The sequence below is a fragment of the Leuresthes tenuis genome, unplaced genomic scaffold (genome assembly GCF_036924035.1).
Source record: "Leuresthes tenuis unplaced genomic scaffold, fLeuTen1.0.hap1 SCAF_5, whole genome shotgun sequence".
NCBI lineage: Eukaryota > Metazoa > Chordata > Actinopteri > Atheriniformes > Atherinopsidae > Leuresthes > Leuresthes tenuis.
The window spans coordinates 23,581,044-23,597,498 of NW_027325359.1; the positions used below are offsets into that span (position 1 = coordinate 23,581,044).

The window sequence follows — 16,455 nt, forward strand, 5'->3', positions numbered from 1 at the left end:
AGTCAGAAATTCACACCTTGCAGCTGAACCACCTCCGCTCCCTGTTTTGATCATGTATTGTCTGGCAATACTACCATTTCTTACCCGTTTGTGAGTAATCTTCTAAAAGGTCATACCTGTCATTTTTTCCATTGAAACCATAAATATTTAAGAGGTTAAAGTCTTGCCCCATAAAATTCAAGTGTGCTAAAAGTGCCCGTCCGTCTCGCACCAGAACATGCGGATTTTTAATTAGAATGGCCACACCATCATTTTTAATTTGATTTGAGCCACTCCATATCGATAAATTGGGCCACATTTCCTCCCATTGTCTATGGTTTTTCTAAAAAGGTAGTCCACATTCTTGTATTAAAAACACATCTGATTTTATGGAGTCTAAGAAGGATATAATACTCTGGGCTCTTGTCTTTGATTTCACACTTCTCACATTTAGTGTTGAGAAGGTGAGAACCATTAAAAGGATAAAGGAAAGTAGGTATGTCATTTTCGTTTTTCTAAGTTATCAAAACAAATTACACACTCAGGTTATTTCTTGGGAAACTAGTTCTCCTTTTCGGACTCTCGTGTTGGCCTCTGATGCAATGTTGCATTTAACTTTGAGTCCCTGGGGGTTGATTGCAGAGCTAAAGGGAATCAGAGGACAACTCAGATGCCGTCCTCCTCGGCTGTTGACCTTCGGGGAGGTGAGTACCTTCACTAGACTCACCTGTCTGCTCTTCCTCCTCATTTAGCTTAGCTCCACCCTCTGCCTGTGAATTCTCACAGACTTCAGCACTGAGTGGTGAGGCCTCTACAGGCCCCTCTCCTTTTTGCTCCTCACTTCCAATCCAAGCTTTTAGCGGGAAGTTTGAATTTATTGGGTCAACCTCTTCACTTTGTTCACCAACTGCCACCTCTGGTCCTTCTCTTTGTTGGCTTGACTGTGGCTTTACCGTCTTTAATTTGTTGGCAAAAGATTTAGGGCAATCTCAGAAGAGGTGATTTAATTCTCCACAGAGATTACATTTCCTGCCATTTGGACACTCTCCAAAAGTGTCCCCAATTTCTCTGCACTTCCCACATATCACCTTGGTACAAGCCTCAACCAGGTGCCCATGCTCACCACACTTGCGGCAGAGCTTGGGCTGCCCCTGGTACTGGATGTAACCTCGGTTTTCGAGGTGGCCAGAGTGTCACTTTGCATCTCCGCCCACCCGCTGCACTGAGCACTCTTCAGCCCTTTTAAATGGTATAACTTTGCACTCCCGCACGCTCCAGCGAGCACCATTCAAGCAACAACTTTGCACTCCAGCTTCAAACATCGGCACAGTCGCAACAAGTAAGGCAACTCTACTCAGAGAAGTCACTCTGCACAGTAACAAGATTTCTTTTGCACAGACAGAAAGGGCTTCACCCGCAAAGGTAAAGCCTGCCAAAAATAGCAACAACTCATTAGTGCTGCTCTCCACGGAAGTCTTTAGTAAAAGGCGAAAGACTTGTACATTATGAAGAGAAACCAGAGTACGATTATCTGTCACTGCGGGAGCAGGGCATCAGGCTAGTTGGCATAGCCACCTTCCCCATGGTGAGCTTTGCTTGGTTGAGACGCTTGCTCCCCCTCCTTGCTCCTCGGCTGACCAAGTAGGAAAAATCGGGCCCTATTCGATGGCTGCCTTGTCTTTTACTCTGTGCAAAAGACAAGGCAGCCACAAACACCACGGGAACACCGTATTGAGGCTTTTTTCTGACCGCTCATTCAGTGTCGCGTTTCTTTCAAGCAATTCTCCCGGTTAGCCCGCACTCGGCTCGCCCCCAGAGCTGTGTTAAAGTCTACTTCGCATTCACTCTCTTTTCTCAGCAGACTAAAAGAAAGTTTCATCTTGGGCTCCCTGAAACTTCCATCCTGCACCACTGTTTGCTTTTTCACAAGAGCAGAGAAGAGCGCACCGTTCCCAGCGGCACTGCAGTACCGGGTCGATGCTTGGAGTGAACGGAGCAAGCTCCTTTTTCAACTCCTATTGCTAAAAATCCATTTAATATGTAGTCCTCGTACAAAGGCCATATCAGATATTAAACTGATAAGAACAGGTACTACACTTGATCTTAGCCAAAAGGCCGAGAAGCGATAACTGTCCACTGGTTCACGTCCGAGGGCCCTTCCTGGCACAATGCACACTTGTAGCGGTGTTCTTTTTATGGCCATAGGTGGCCAGAGTGTCACTTTGCACCTCCGCCCACCCGCTGCACTGAGCACTCTTCAGCCCTTTTAAATGGTATAACTTTGCACTCCCGCACGCTCCAGCAAGCACCATCCAAGCAACATCGGCACAGTCGCAACAAGTAAGGCGACTCTACTCAGAGAAGTCACTCTGCACAGTAACAAGATTTCTTTTGCACAGACGGAAAGGTCTTCACCCGCAAAGGTAAAGCCTGCCAAAAATAGAAACAACTCATTAGTGCTGCTTTCCACGGAAGTCTTTAGTAAAAGGCGAAAGACTTGTACGTTATGAAGAGAAACCAGAGTACGATTATCCGTCACTGCGGGAGCAGGGCATCAGGCTAGTTGGCATAGCCACCTTCCCCATGGTGAGCTTTGCTTGGTTGAGACGCTTGCTCCCCCCCTTGCTCCTCGGCTGACCAAGTAGGAACAATCGGGCCCTATTCGATGGCTGCCTTGTCTTTTACTCTGTGCAAAAGACAAGGCAGCAACAAAAACACCACGGGAAAACCGTATTGAGGCTTTGTTCTGACCGCTCATTCGGTGTCGCGTTTCTTTCAAGCAATTCTCCCGGTTAGCCCACACTCGGCTCGCTCCTAGAGCCGTGTTAAAGTCTACTTCGCATTCATTCTTGTTTCTCAGCAGACTCTTGGGATTTTATCTATAAAATGAATTCCTTCACTCAAACTATGTTAAAACTGCTTTGTCCTTCATATTTACCATGTCTAGAAAGATTTAAACAAAAAAAACAACGTTGTACTTTGCAGTAAAAGACAGAGCAAATCTAAAGTTTCATGAATCCGAGAATAAGCTTACTTTCATGAGTTCTTCACGATTTGGGATTTTGCTATAAAATGAATTCCTTCACTCAAACTAAATCGCTAATCTGTTACATGTAAGGCAGATGTCAAATTCACCGAAATAGGATCTAAGGGTATTCGGCCAATCGAGCTGTAGCAGCTTCGGTAAAAGAGTATAAGTTGAAGAGTTTGTGAATAAAGGTGTGCGCACACATAGTGAGCTGTAGGAAAATAGGCAGGGAGCAATGCCGGCTGGGGTATATGTTCTTGTATGTTGTCTGACTGTTTGATTTGAATGTGTTGTGTAAGTGTCCCGTTGAATGTTACATGTTTGGGCTTTGACACGCTTCACTGTGGTTGTTAACTGTGTGGTGTGTCCTGAAATGTTATATGTTTGGGCTGTGTGACATGCTTAATGCTTGTCAGTACCTACCCACTTATTCATATATAGCAACTGACAACATAAGAAGTCCGGACATACTTTGATAGTAGTTGTAGAAGTATCCTTATTGATAATAGATAAACTAATTCATAGTGATAGAACAGTAGATGAACAGGTGCCTGCACATGTCTCACGAAAATAAAATGGGTGTATGATTGCTGACGGCAGAGCAATACTGCCAAACTTATGAGTTCTTGTGGCAAACTTGATTCAGTGTCTTGACGTGTATACGCTGTTTCGCTGACTTGATTGTCACAAGAAACAAAGTGTGTTTGATAAGATCCGACCATTTTATTACTGGAGGATCAGTATCAGTATTCGGCTGCAAGTAGGTGTGAATGTCCAACCATAATTTGTAAAAAGCGGGTAAGAAAAGGTTCTCATGCCCGACTATACATTAACAAAAGCGGGAGGAGAGGTCTTCGGATGAGAGTGGGTGAGAATTTCCAACCATAATCTATAAAATGCGGTGAAGAAAAAGGTGTGAATGCTACATAGAACACTCAAAAGTGGAGCGGAAGTGTTCGGCTGCAAGAAGGTGTGAATGTCCAACTATATTTGGTGAAAAGTAGGTGAAGCAAGGTCTGAATGCCCAACCTTACATCATCAAAAGCGAGATCAGGTGTTTGGCTGCAAGAAGGCCATAGTTTGCCAAAAGCGGGTAAGGTGCAAATGACCGACTAAATATCAACAAAAGTGGGGGCGGAGGTCTTCGGATGCAAGTGGGTGTGAATATCCCACCATACAAGTATGGTGGAGAGGAAGCTGTGAATGGCCGACCATAGTAAAAAGCGGGTGAGAAAAGGTGCGAATGTCCACCATTATACACCATCAAAACAGGGAGCGGAGGTGTTTGGCTGCGACAAGGTGTGAATGTCCACCCATAATTAATGAAAAGCGGGCAACAAGTAGGTTTGAATGCCCAACCATACATCATCAAAATAAGGAGCGGAGGTGTTCCGTTGTAAGAAGTTATGAATGTCCGACCATAGTTGGTAAAAAGCGGGTAAGAAAAGGTTAAAATACCCGACTGTACACAATCAATAGCGGGAGCGGAGTTGTTCGGCTACTAAAAGGTGTGAAAGTCCGACCAAGTTTTGTAAAAAGCGGGTAAGAAAAGGTTCGAATGCCCGACAATTTATGATCAAAAGAGGGAGCGGAGTTGTTCAGCTGCAAGAAGGTCTGAATGTCCGTCAATAATTGCTAGAAAAAATTAAAGTAAAAATTTTGAAAATCAAACCGCACATGATCATAAGTGGGAGAGGAGGTGTTCAGCTGCAAGAAGGTGTGAATGTCCACCCATAATTACTGAAAAATGGGTAAAAAAAAGGTGCGAATACCCAACCATACATCATCAAAAGCAGCTGTGGATGTGTTCGGCTACAAGAGGGTTTGAACGTCCAACCAAAGTTTGTAAAAAGCAGTTAAGAAAAGTTTCGAATATCCAACCAAACATAATCAAAAGCGGGAGCAGAACTGTTCGACTGCAAGTAAGTGTGAATGTCAGATCATAATTTGCAAAACAACAACTATACACCATCAAATGCGGGAGCGGAGTTGTTCGTCTGTTAGTAGGTGTGAATCTCCGACCATAATTGCTGAAAAATGTGTTAGAAAAGGTAAGAATGCCGGTCCATACATCATCAAAAGCGAGAGAGGTGGTGTTCTGCTGAAAGTAGGTGTGAATGTCCAGCCATAATTACTCACAAACAGGTAAGAAAATGTAGTATTGCCAGATCATACATGATCAAAACAGGGAGCGGAGGTGGTTCAGCTGCAAGAAGGTGTGAATGTCCGACTAAAGTTCAAATATATTCACAAAAGCGGGAGGAGAGGTCTTCGGATGAGAGTGGTTGAGAATTTCCAACCATAATCCATAAAATGCGGTGAAAAAAAGGTGTGATAGAACACTAAAAGGTGGAGCAGACGTGTTCCGCTGTAAGAAGGTGTGAATGTCCGACCATAGTTTGTAAAAAGCGGGTAAGAAAAGGTTAAAATACCCGACTGTACACCACCAATAGCGGGAGCAGGGTTGTTCGGGTACAAGAAGGTGTGAAAGTCCACCCATGGTTTGTAAAAAGCGGGTAACAAAAGGTTCGAATGCCCGAATATATACTATCAAAAGCGGAAGCGGAGGTGTTCGGCTGCAAGAAGGTGTGAACGTCCGACCAAAGTTTGTAAAAAGCAGTTAAGAAAAGGTTCGAATATCCAACCAAACAAAATCAAAAGCGGGAGCAGAGCTGTTCGACTGCAAGTAGGTGTGAATGTCCAGCCATAATTACTCACAACCGGGTAAGAAAAGGTAGTATTGCCAGACCATACATAATCAAAACAGGGAGCAGAGGTGGTTCAGCTGCAACGTGTGAATGTCTGACTATAGTTTGCAAAAAGCGGGTAAGACAAGGTGCGAATAACCGACAATGTATGATCAAAAGAGGGAGCGGAGGTGTTCGGCTGCAAGGTCTGAATGTCCAACCATAATTTCTAAAAACCAGGTAAGAAAAGGCTCGAAAGCCCGACTATACACCATCAAAAGCGGAAGCGGAGGTGTTCGGCTTCAAGAAGACGTGTACCTCCGAACAAAGTTTGTAAAAAGCAGTTAAGAAAAGGTTCGAATATCCAACCAAACATAATCAAAAGCGGGAGCAGAGCTGTTCGACTGCAAGTAGGTGTGAATGTCAGATCATAATTTGCAAAAAGCTGATGAGAAAGGGTGAGAATGCCCGACTATACACCATCAAATGCGGTAGCGGAGTTGTTCGGCTTTGAGTAGGTGTGAATGTCCAGCCAAAATTACTCACAAACGGGTAAGAAAAGGTAGTATTGCCAGACCATACATGATCAAAACAGGGAGCGGAGGTGGTTCAGCTGCAAGAAGGTCTGAATATCCGACTAAAGTTTGTAAAAAGCGCGTAAGACAAGGTGCGAATGCCAGACAATGTATGATCAAAAGAGGGAGCGGAGGTGTTAGGTTGCAAGAAGGTCTGAATGTCCAACCATAATTTGTAAAAACCGGGAAGAAAAGGCTCGAAAGCCCTACTATACACCATCAAAAGCGCGAGCAGAGGGGTTCAGCTGCAAGAAGGTCTGAATGTCCATCAATAATTTCTTTAAAACATGAAAGAAAATTTTCGAATATCAAACCGCACATGATCATAAGCGGGAGAGGATGTTTTCAGCTGCAAGACGGTGTGAATGTCCACCCATAATTCCTGAAAAATGGGTAAAAAAAGGTGCGAATGCCCAACCATACATTATCAAAAGCAGCTGTGAATATCAGATCATAATTTGCAAAAAGCTGATGAGAAAGAGTGAGAATGCCCGACTATACACCATCAAATGCGGGAACGGAGGTGTTCGGCTCTGAGTAGGTGGGAATGTCCGACCATAATTGCTGAAAAATGTGTTAGAAAAGGTAAGAATGCCGGTCCATACATCATCAAAAGCGAGAGAGGTGGTGTTCTGCTGAAAGTAGGTGTGAATGTCCAGCCATAATTACTCACAAACGGGTAAGAAAAGGTAGTATTGCCAGACCATACATAATCAAAACAGGGAGCGGAGGTGATTCAGCTGCAAGAAGGTCTGAATGTCCGAGCATAGTTTGTAAAAAGCGGGTAAGAAAAGGTTTGAATGCCCGAAAATACACCATCAAAAGAGGGAGCGGACGTGTTCCGCTGTAAGAAGGTGTGAATGTCCGACCAGAGCTGGTAAAAAGCGGGTAAGAAAAGGTTAAAAAACCCAACTGTACACAATCGATAGCGGGAGCAGATGTGTTCGGCTACAAGAAGTTGTGACAGTCCGACCATGGTTTTATAAAAAGCGGGTAAGAAAGGGTGCGAATGCCCGACAATGTATGATCAAAAGAGGCAGCGGAGGCTTTCGGCTACAAGAAGGTTTGAATGTCCGACCATAGTTTGTAAAAAGCGGGTAAGAAAAGGTTCGCATGCCCGACTATACACCATCAAAAGCGGAAGCGGAGGTGTTCCGCTGTAAGACGGTGTGAATGTCCGACCATAGTTGGTAAAAAGCGGGTAAGAAAAGGTTAAACTACCCGACTGTACACAATAAATAGCGGGAGTGGAGTTGTTCGGCTGCAAGAAGGTGTGAACGTCCGACCAAAGTTTGTAAAAAGCAGTTAAGAAAAGGTTCGAATATCCAACCAAACAAAATCAAAAGCGGGAGCAGAGCTGTTCGACTGCAAGTAGGTGTGAATGTCCAGCCATAATTACTCACAACCGGGTAAGAAAAGGTAGTATTGCCAGACCATACATAATCAAAACAGGGAGCAGAGGTGGTTCAGCTGCAACGTGTGAATGTCTGACTATAGTTTGTAAAAAGCGGGTAAGACAAGGTGCGAATAACCGACAATGTATGATCAAAAGAGGGAGCGGAGGTGTTCGGCTGCGAGGTCTGAATGTCCAACCATAATTTCTAAAAACCAGGTAAGAAAAGGCTCGAAAGCCCGACTATACACCATCAAAAGCGGAAGCGGAGGTGTTCGGCTTCAAGAAGACGTGTACCTCCGAACAAAGTTTGTAAAAAGCAGTGAAGAAAAGGTTCGAATATCCAACCAAACATAATCAAAAGCGGGAGCAGAGCTGTTCGACTGCAAGTAGGTGTGAATGTCAGATCATAATTTGCAAAAAGCTGATGAGAAAGGGTGAGAATGCCCGACTATACACCATCAAATGCGGTAGCGGAGTTGTTCGGCTTTGAGTAGGTGTGAATGTCCAGCCAAAATTACTCACAAACGGGTAAGAAAAGGTAGTATTGCCAGACCATACATGATCAAAACAGGGAGCGGAGGTGGTTCAGCTGCAAGAAGGTCTGAATGTCCGACTAAAGTTTGTAAAAAGCGCGTAAGACAAGGTGCGAATGCCAGACAATGTATGATCAAAAGAGGGAGCGGAGGTGTTAGGTTGCAAGAAGGTCTGAATGTCCAACCATAATTTGTAAAAACCGGGAAGAAAAGGCTCGAAAGCCCTACTATACACCATCAAAAGCGCGAGCAGAGGGGTTCAGCTGCAAGAAGGTCTGAATGTCCATCAATAATTTCTTTAAAACATGAAAGAAAATTTTCGAATATCAAACCGCACATGATCATAAGCGGGAGAGGATGTTTTCAGCTGAAAGACGGTGTGAATGTCCACCCATAATTCCTGAAAAATGGGTAAAAAAAGGTGCGAATGCCCAACCATACATTATCAAAAGCAGCTGTGAATATCAGATCATAATTTGCAAAAAGCTGATGAGAAAGAGTGAGAATGCCCGACTATACACCATCAAATGCGGGAGCGGAGGTGTTCGGCTCTGAGTAGGTGGGAATGTCCGACCATAATTGCTGAAAAATGTGTTAGAAAAGGTAAGAATGCCGGTCCATACATCATCAAAAGCGAGAGAGGTGGTGTTCTGCTGAAAGTAGGTGTGAATGTCCAGCCATAATTACTCACAAACGGGTAAGAAAAGGTAGTATTGCCAGACCATACATGATCAAAACAGGGAGCGGAGGTGGTTCAGCTGCAAGAAGGTGTGAATGTCCGACTAAAGTTCAAATATATTAACAAAAGCGGGAGGAGAGGTCTTCGGATGACAATGGTTGAGAATTTCCAACCATAATCTATAAAATGCGGTGAAAAAAAGGTGTTATAGAACACTAAAAGGTGGAGCGGAAGTGTTCGGCTGCAAGAAGGTGTGAATGTCCGACTATATTTGGTGAAAAGCAGGGGAAGCAAGGTCTGAATGCCCAACCTTACATCATCAAAAGCGAGATCAGAGGTGTTTGGCTGCAAGAAGGCCATAGTTTGCCAAAAGCGGGTAAGGTGCGAATGACCGACTAAATATCAACAAAAGTGGGGGCGGAGGTCTTCGGATGCAAGTGGGTGTGAATCTTCCACCATACAAGTATGGTGGAGAGGAAGCTGTGAATTGCTGACCATAGTTTGCAAAAAGCGGTTGAGAAAAGGTGCGAATGTCCAACCATACATGATCAAAACAGGGAGCGGAGGTGTTTGGCTGCGACAAGGTGTGAATGTCCACCCATAATTAATGAAAAGCGGGCAAGAAGTAGGTTCGAATGCCCAACCACACATCATCAAAAGCAGGAGTGGATGTGTTCGGCTACAAGAAGGTTTGAATGTCCGAGCATAGTTTGTAAAAAGCGGGTATGAAAAGGTTCGAATGCCCAAACATACACCATCAAAAGAGGGAGCGGACGTGTTCCGCTTTAAGAAGGTGTGAATGTCCGACCAGAGTTGGTAAGAAGCGGGTAAGAAAACGTTAAAAAACCTGACTGTACACAATCAATAGTGGGAGCGGATGTGTTCAGCTACAAGAAGGTGTGACAGTCCGACCATGGTTTGTAAAAAGCGGGTAAGAAAAGTTGCAAATGCCCGACAATGTATGATCAAAAGAGGGAGCGGAGCTTTTCGGCTACAAGAAGGATTGAATGTCCGACCATAGTTTGTAAAAAGCGGGTAAGAAAAGGTTCGAATGCCCGACTATACACCATCAAAAGCGGAAGCGGAGGTGTTCCGCTGTAAGACGGTGTGAATGTCCAACCATAGTTGGTAAAAAGCGGGTAAGAAAAGGTTAAACTACCCGACTGTACACAATCAATAGCGTGAGTGGAGTTGTTCGGCTACAAGAAGGTGTGAAAGTCCGACCATGGTTTGTAAAAAGCGGGTAAGAAAAGGTTCGAATTCCCGAATATATACCATCAAAAGCGGAAGCGGAGGTGTTCGGTTGCAAGAAGGTTTGAACGTCCGACCAAAGTTTGTAAAAAGCAGTTAAGAAAAGCGTCGAATATCCAACCAAACAAAATCAAAAGCGGGAGCAGAGCTGTTCGACTGCAAGTAGGTGTGAATGTCCAGCCATAATTACTCACAAACGGGTAAGAAAAGCTAGTATTGCCAGACCATACATGATCAAAACAGGGAGCGGAGGTGGTTCAGCTGCAACGTGTGAATGTCTGACTATAGTTTGTAAAAAGCGGGTAAGACAAGGTGCGAATGCCCAACAATGTATGATCAAAAGAGGGAGCGGAGGTGTTCGGCTACAAGAAGGTGTGAAAGTCCGACCATGGTTTGTAAAAAGCAGGTAAGAAAAGGTTCGAATGCCCGAACATACACCATCAAAAGAGGGAGCGGACGTGTTCCGCTGTAAGAAGGTGTGAATGTCCGACCATAGTTGGTAAAAAGCGGGTAAGAAAAGGTTAAAATACCCGACTGTACACAATCAATAGCGGGAGCAGAGTTGTTCGGCTACAAGAAGGTGTGAAAGTCCACCCATGGTATGTAAAAAGCGGGTAACAAAAGGCTCGAATGCCCAAATATGTACCATCAAAAGCGGAAGCAGAGGTGTTCGACTGCAAGTAGGTGTGAATATCAGATCATATGCAAAAAGTTGATGAGAAAGGGTGAGAATGCCTTACTAAACACCATCAAATGCGGGAGCGGAAGTGTTTGGCTGTGAGTAGGTGTGAATGTCCGACCATAATTGCTTAAAAATGTGTTAGAAAAGGTAAGAATGCTGGACCATACATCATCAAAAGCGGGAGAGGTGGTGTTCGGCTGCAAGAAGGTGTGAAAGTCCGACCATGGTTTGTAAAAAGCGGGTAAGAAAAGGTTTGAATGCCCGAATATACACCATCAAAAGTGGAAGCGGAATTGTTCGGCTGCAAGAAGGTGTGAACGTCCGACCAGTTTGTAAAAAGCAGTGAAAAGCGAGAAAAAGCTTTTCGTTAGTTTTGCATGATTTGGGATTTTGCTTATAAAATGCATTCCTTCACTCAAACTATGTTAAAACTGATTTGTCCTTCATATTTACCTTGTCTAGAAAGATTTAAACAAAAAAAAACCCCAACGTACTTTGCAGTAAAAGAAAGAGCAAATCTAAGATCTAAAAGTTTCAGGAATCCGAGTATAAGCTTGCTTTCATGAGTTCTTCACGATTTCGGATTTTGCTACAAAATGAATTGCTTTGCTCAAACCAAGTTAAACCTGCTTTGTCCTTCCATATTTATCAATGTCGAGATAGATTTAAACAAAACAAAGAAAACACGTTGTACTTTGCAATATAACAAATAGCAACACTGAAGGATCAGGAATCCGAGAATAAGCTTTTCATGTGTTGTGCATGTTTTGAGATTTTGTTTTAAAATGAATTCCTTCACTCAAACTATGTTAAAACTGCTTTGACATTGATAAATATGAAGACAAAGCAATTTTAACTTGGTTTGAGCAAAGCAATTCATTTTATAGGAAAATCCGAAATCATGCAGAACGTATGAAAATAAGCTTATTCTCGGATTCCTGTTCCTTCAGTGTTGCTCTTTCTTCTACTGCAATATACAATGTTGTTCTTTGTTGAAGTCGATCTAGACATTGATAAATATGAAGTTAAAAGCAGTTTTAACATAGTTTGAGTGAAGGAATTCATTTTATAGCAAAATCCCAAATCATGCAGAACGTATGAAAAGAAGCTTATTCTCGGATTCCTGTTCCTTCAGTGTCTCTCTTTCTTCTACTGCAATATACAATGTTGTTCTTTGTTGAAGTCGATCTAGACATTGATAAATATGAAGGACAAAGAAGTTTTCACTTGGTTTGAGTGAAGGAATTCATTTTATACATAAAATCCCAAATCATGCAGAACGTATGAAAGTAAGCTTATTCTCGGATTCCTGTTCCTTCAGTGTTGCTCTTTCTTCTACTGCAATATACAATGTTGTTCTTTGTTGAAGTCGATCTAGACATTGATAAATATGAAGGTAAAAGCAGTTTTAACATAGTTTGAGTGAAGGAATTCATTTTATAGCAAAATCCCAAATCATGCAGAACGTATGAAAATAAGCTTATTCTCGGATTCCTGATCCTTCAGTGTCTCTCTTTCTTCTACTGCAAAATCTAATGTTGTTCTTTGTTGAAGTCGATCTAGACATTGATAAATATGAAGGTAAAAGCCGTTTTACCATAGTTTGATTGAAGGAATGCATTTTATAAGCAAAATCCCAAATCATGCAGAACTCATGAAAAGCTTTTTCTCGGATTTCTGAACCTTTCTTTCTTTTACTGCAAAATACTACGTTGTTTTTTGTTCAAATCTATCTAGACATTTATAAATACCAGCCGAACATCTCTGCTGCCGCTTTTGATAATTTATGGTTTGGTATTCTTACCTTTTCTTACCCGTTTGTGAGTAATTATGGCTGGATATTCACACCTTCTTGCAGCCGAACACCACCTCTCCCGCTTTTGATGATGTATGGGCTGGCATTCTTACCTTTTCTAACACATTTTTCAGCAACTAGGGTGGGACATTCACACCTACTCACAGACAAACACCTCCGCTCTCGCATTTGATGGTGTATAGTAGGGCATTCTCACCCTTTCTCATCAGCTTTTTGCAAATTATGATCTGACATTCACACCTACTGCTTTTTACAAACTATGGTCAGACATTCACACCGTCTTACAGTGCAACACCTCCGCTCCCGCTTTTGATGGTGTATAGTCGGGCATTCAAACCTTTCTTACCCGCTTTTTACAAACTTTGGTCGGACATTCAGACCTTCTTGTAGCCGAAAACCTCCGCTCCCTCTTTTGATCATACATTGTCGGGCATTCGCACCTTTTCTTACCCGCTTTTTACAAACCATGGTGAGACTTTCACACCTTCTTGTAGCCGAACACATCCGCTCCCGCTATTGATTGTGTACAGTCGGATATTTGAACCTTTTCTTACCTTCTTTTTACCAACTATGGTTGGGCATTCACACCTACTTACAGCGGAACACGTCCGGTCTGTCTTTTGATGGTGTATGTTCGGGCATTCGAAGCTTTTCTTACCCGCTTTTTACAAACTATGCTCGGACATTCAAACCTTCTTGTAGCCGAACACATCCACTCCTGCTTTTGATGATGTATGGTTGGGCATTGGAACCTACTTGTTGCCCGCTATTCATTAATTATGGGTGGACATTAAAACCTTGTCGCAGCCAAACACGTCCGCTCCCTGTTTTGATCATGTATGGTTGGACATTCGCACCTTTTCTCACCCGCTTTTTGCAAACAATGGTCAGCAATTCATAGCTTCCTCTCCACCATACTTGTATGGTGGAATATTCACACCCACTTGCATCCGAAGACCTCCGCCCCCACTTTTGTTGATATTTAGTCGGTCATTCGCACCTTACCCGCTTTTGGCAAACTATGGCCTTCTTGCAGCCAAACACCTCTGATCTCGCTTTTGATGATGTAAGGTTGGGCATTCAGACCTTGCTTCACATGCTTTTCACCAAATATAGTCGGACATTCACACCTTCTTGCAGCCGAACACTTCCGCTCCACCTTTTAGTGTTCTATAACACCTTTTTTTCACCGCATTTTATAGATTATGGTTGGAAATTCTCAAACACTCTCATCCGAAGACTTCTCCTCTCGCTTTTGTTAATATATTTGAACTTTAGTCGGACATTCACACCTTCTTGCAGCTGAACCACCTCCGCTCCCTGTTTTGATCATGTATGGTCTGGCAATACTACCTTTTCTTACCCGTTTGTGAGTAATTATGGCTGGACATTCACACCTACTTTCAGCAGAACACCACTTCTCTCGCTTTTGATGATGTATGGACCGGCATTCTTACCTTTCCTAACACATTTTTCAGCAATTATGGTCGGAGATTCACACCTACTCACAGACGAACAACTCCGCTCCCGCATTTGATGGTGTATAGTTGGGCATTCTCACCCTTTCTCATCAGCTTTTTGCAAATTATGATCTGACATCCCTCCCTCCTGAGCTGTCACCTTATCGTGGTGGGTGAGTTTGCGTGCCCCAATGAGTCCGGGAGCTATGTTGCTCGGGGCTTTAAGCCCCTGGTAGGGTCACCCAAGGCAAGCAGATCCTAGATGAGGGACCAGACAAAGAACAGCTCAAAAGACCCCTTATGATGAACAAAAAATTTGGACCTCGTGATCCCTTGCCCGGATATGGGACACCGGGGCCTCCCCCCGGAGCCAGGCCCGGGGGTGGGGCCCGGCAGCGGGCGCCTGGTGGCCGGGTCTGTGCCCATGGGGCTCGGTCGGGCATAGCCCGAAATGATGACGTGGGTCCCCCTTCCGACGGGCTCACCACCCGTGGGAGGGGCCAAGGGGGTCGGGTGCGATGTGAGCTGGGTAGCGGCCGAAGGCAGAGGCCTTGGCGGTCTGATCCTCGGCTACTGAAGCTAGCTCTTGGGACGTGGAATGTCACCTCTCTGTTGGGGAAGGAGCCGGAGCTGGTGCGCGAGGCTGAGCGGTTCCGGCTAGATATAGTCGGACTCACCTCGACGCACGGCTTGGGCTCTGGAACCAGTCCTCTTGAGAGGGGTTGGACTCTCTTCCACTCTGGAGTTGCCCGTGGTGAGAGGCGCAGAGCAGGTGTGGGCATACTTATTGCCCCCCGGCTGTGTGCCAGTACATTGGGGTTTACCCCAGTGAACGAGAGGGTAGCCTCCCTCCGCCTTCGGGTGGGGGGACGAGTCCTGACTGTTGTTTGTGCCTATGCGCCAAACAGCAGTTCAGAGTACCCACCCTTTTTGGAGTCTCTGGGGGAGGCACTGGAGAATGCTCCTACCGGAGACTCCCTCGTTCTGCTGGGGGACTTCAATGCTCACGTGGGCAATGACAGTGAGACCTGGAGGGGTGTGATTGGGAGGAACGGCCCCCCCGATCTGAACCAGAGTGGTGTTATGTTGTTGGACTTCTGTGCTGGTCATGGACTGTCCATAACGAACACCATGTTCAGACATAAGGGTGTCCATATGTGCACTTGGCACCAGGACATCCTTGGCCGCAGTTCGATGATCGACTTTGTGGTTGTATCATCGGACTTGCGGCCGTATGTCCTGGACACTCGGGTGAAGAGAGGGGCGGAGCTGTCAACTGATCACCACCTGGTGGTGAGTTGGCTCCGCTGGTGGGGGAGGATGCCGATCAGACCTGGCAGGCCCAAACGTATTGTGAGGGTCTGCTGGGAGCGTTTGTCAGAATCCCCCGTCAGAAGGAGCTTTAACTCCCACCTCCGGCAGAGCTTCAACCATATCCCGGGGGAGGTGGGGGACATTGAGTCCGAATGGGCCATGTTCCGTGACTCCATTGCCGAGGCAGCTGATCGGAGTTGTGGCCGTAAGGTGGTCGGTGCCTGTCGTGGCGGCAACCCTCGAACCTGCTGGTGGACACCAGTGGTGAGGGAAGCCGTCAAGCTGAAGAAGGAGTCCTATCGGGCCTTTTTGGCCAGTGGGACCCTGGAAGCAGCTGATAGGTACCGACAGGCCAGACGGGCTGCGGCTTCGGCGGTTGCTGAGAAAAAAACTCGGGCCTGGGAGGAGTTCGGTGAGACCATGGAGAACGATTTCCGGACGGCCTCGAAGAGATTCTGGTCCACCATCCGGCGTCTCAGGGGGGGGAAGCGGCTCACAGTCAACACTGTTTACAGTGGGGACGGGGCTTTGCTGACCTCAACTAGGGATGTTGTGAGTCGGTGGGGGGAGTACTTCGAGGAACTCCTCAATCCTACCAACACGTGCTCGGAAGAGGCAGAGTCGGAGAGCTCGGAGACGGGGCCTCCCATTTCTGGGGCTGAGGTTGCCGAGGTGGTCAAAAAGCTCCTCGGTGGCAAGGCCCCGGGGGTGGATGAGGTCCGTCCTGAGTTTCTCAAGGCTCTGGATGTTGTAGGGCTGTCTTGGCTGACACGCCTCTGCAGCATCGCGTGGACATCGGGGACAGTGCCTCTGGACTGGCAGATTGGGGTGGTGGTCCCCCTCTTTAAAAAGGGGGACCGGAGGGTGTGTTCCAACTATAGGGGTATCACACTCCTCAGCCTCCCTGGTAAGGTCTATTCGGGGGTATTGGAGAGGAGGATCCGTCGGATAATCGAGCCTCGGATTCAGGAGATGCAGTGTGGCTTTCGTCCTGGCCGTGGAACAGTGGACCAGCTCTATACCCTCGGCAGGATCCTGGAGGGTGCATGGGAGTT

The 16,455-nt window shown here is 45.4% G+C and overlaps 3 non-coding genes across 3 annotated transcripts; all 3 read right to left on the reverse strand.

The window, feature by feature from the left end:
• Positions 1–1,390: 1,390 nt before the first annotated feature.
• Positions 1,391–1,504, reverse strand: LOC140308258 (U5 spliceosomal RNA). Its single transcript, XR_011916221.1, has one exon. It is a non-coding gene; the product is annotated as a U5 spliceosomal RNA (small nuclear RNA).
• A 411-nt stretch (positions 1,505–1,915) lies between these two features.
• LOC140307881 (U2 spliceosomal RNA) lies at positions 1,916–2,106 on the reverse strand. Its single transcript, XR_011915905.1, has one exon. It is a non-coding gene; the product is annotated as a U2 spliceosomal RNA (small nuclear RNA).
• A 285-nt stretch (positions 2,107–2,391) lies between these two features.
• On the reverse strand, positions 2,392–2,505 carry LOC140308102 (U5 spliceosomal RNA). Its single transcript, XR_011916078.1, has one exon. It is a non-coding gene; the product is annotated as a U5 spliceosomal RNA (small nuclear RNA).
• Positions 2,506–16,455: the final 13,950 nt, after the last annotated feature.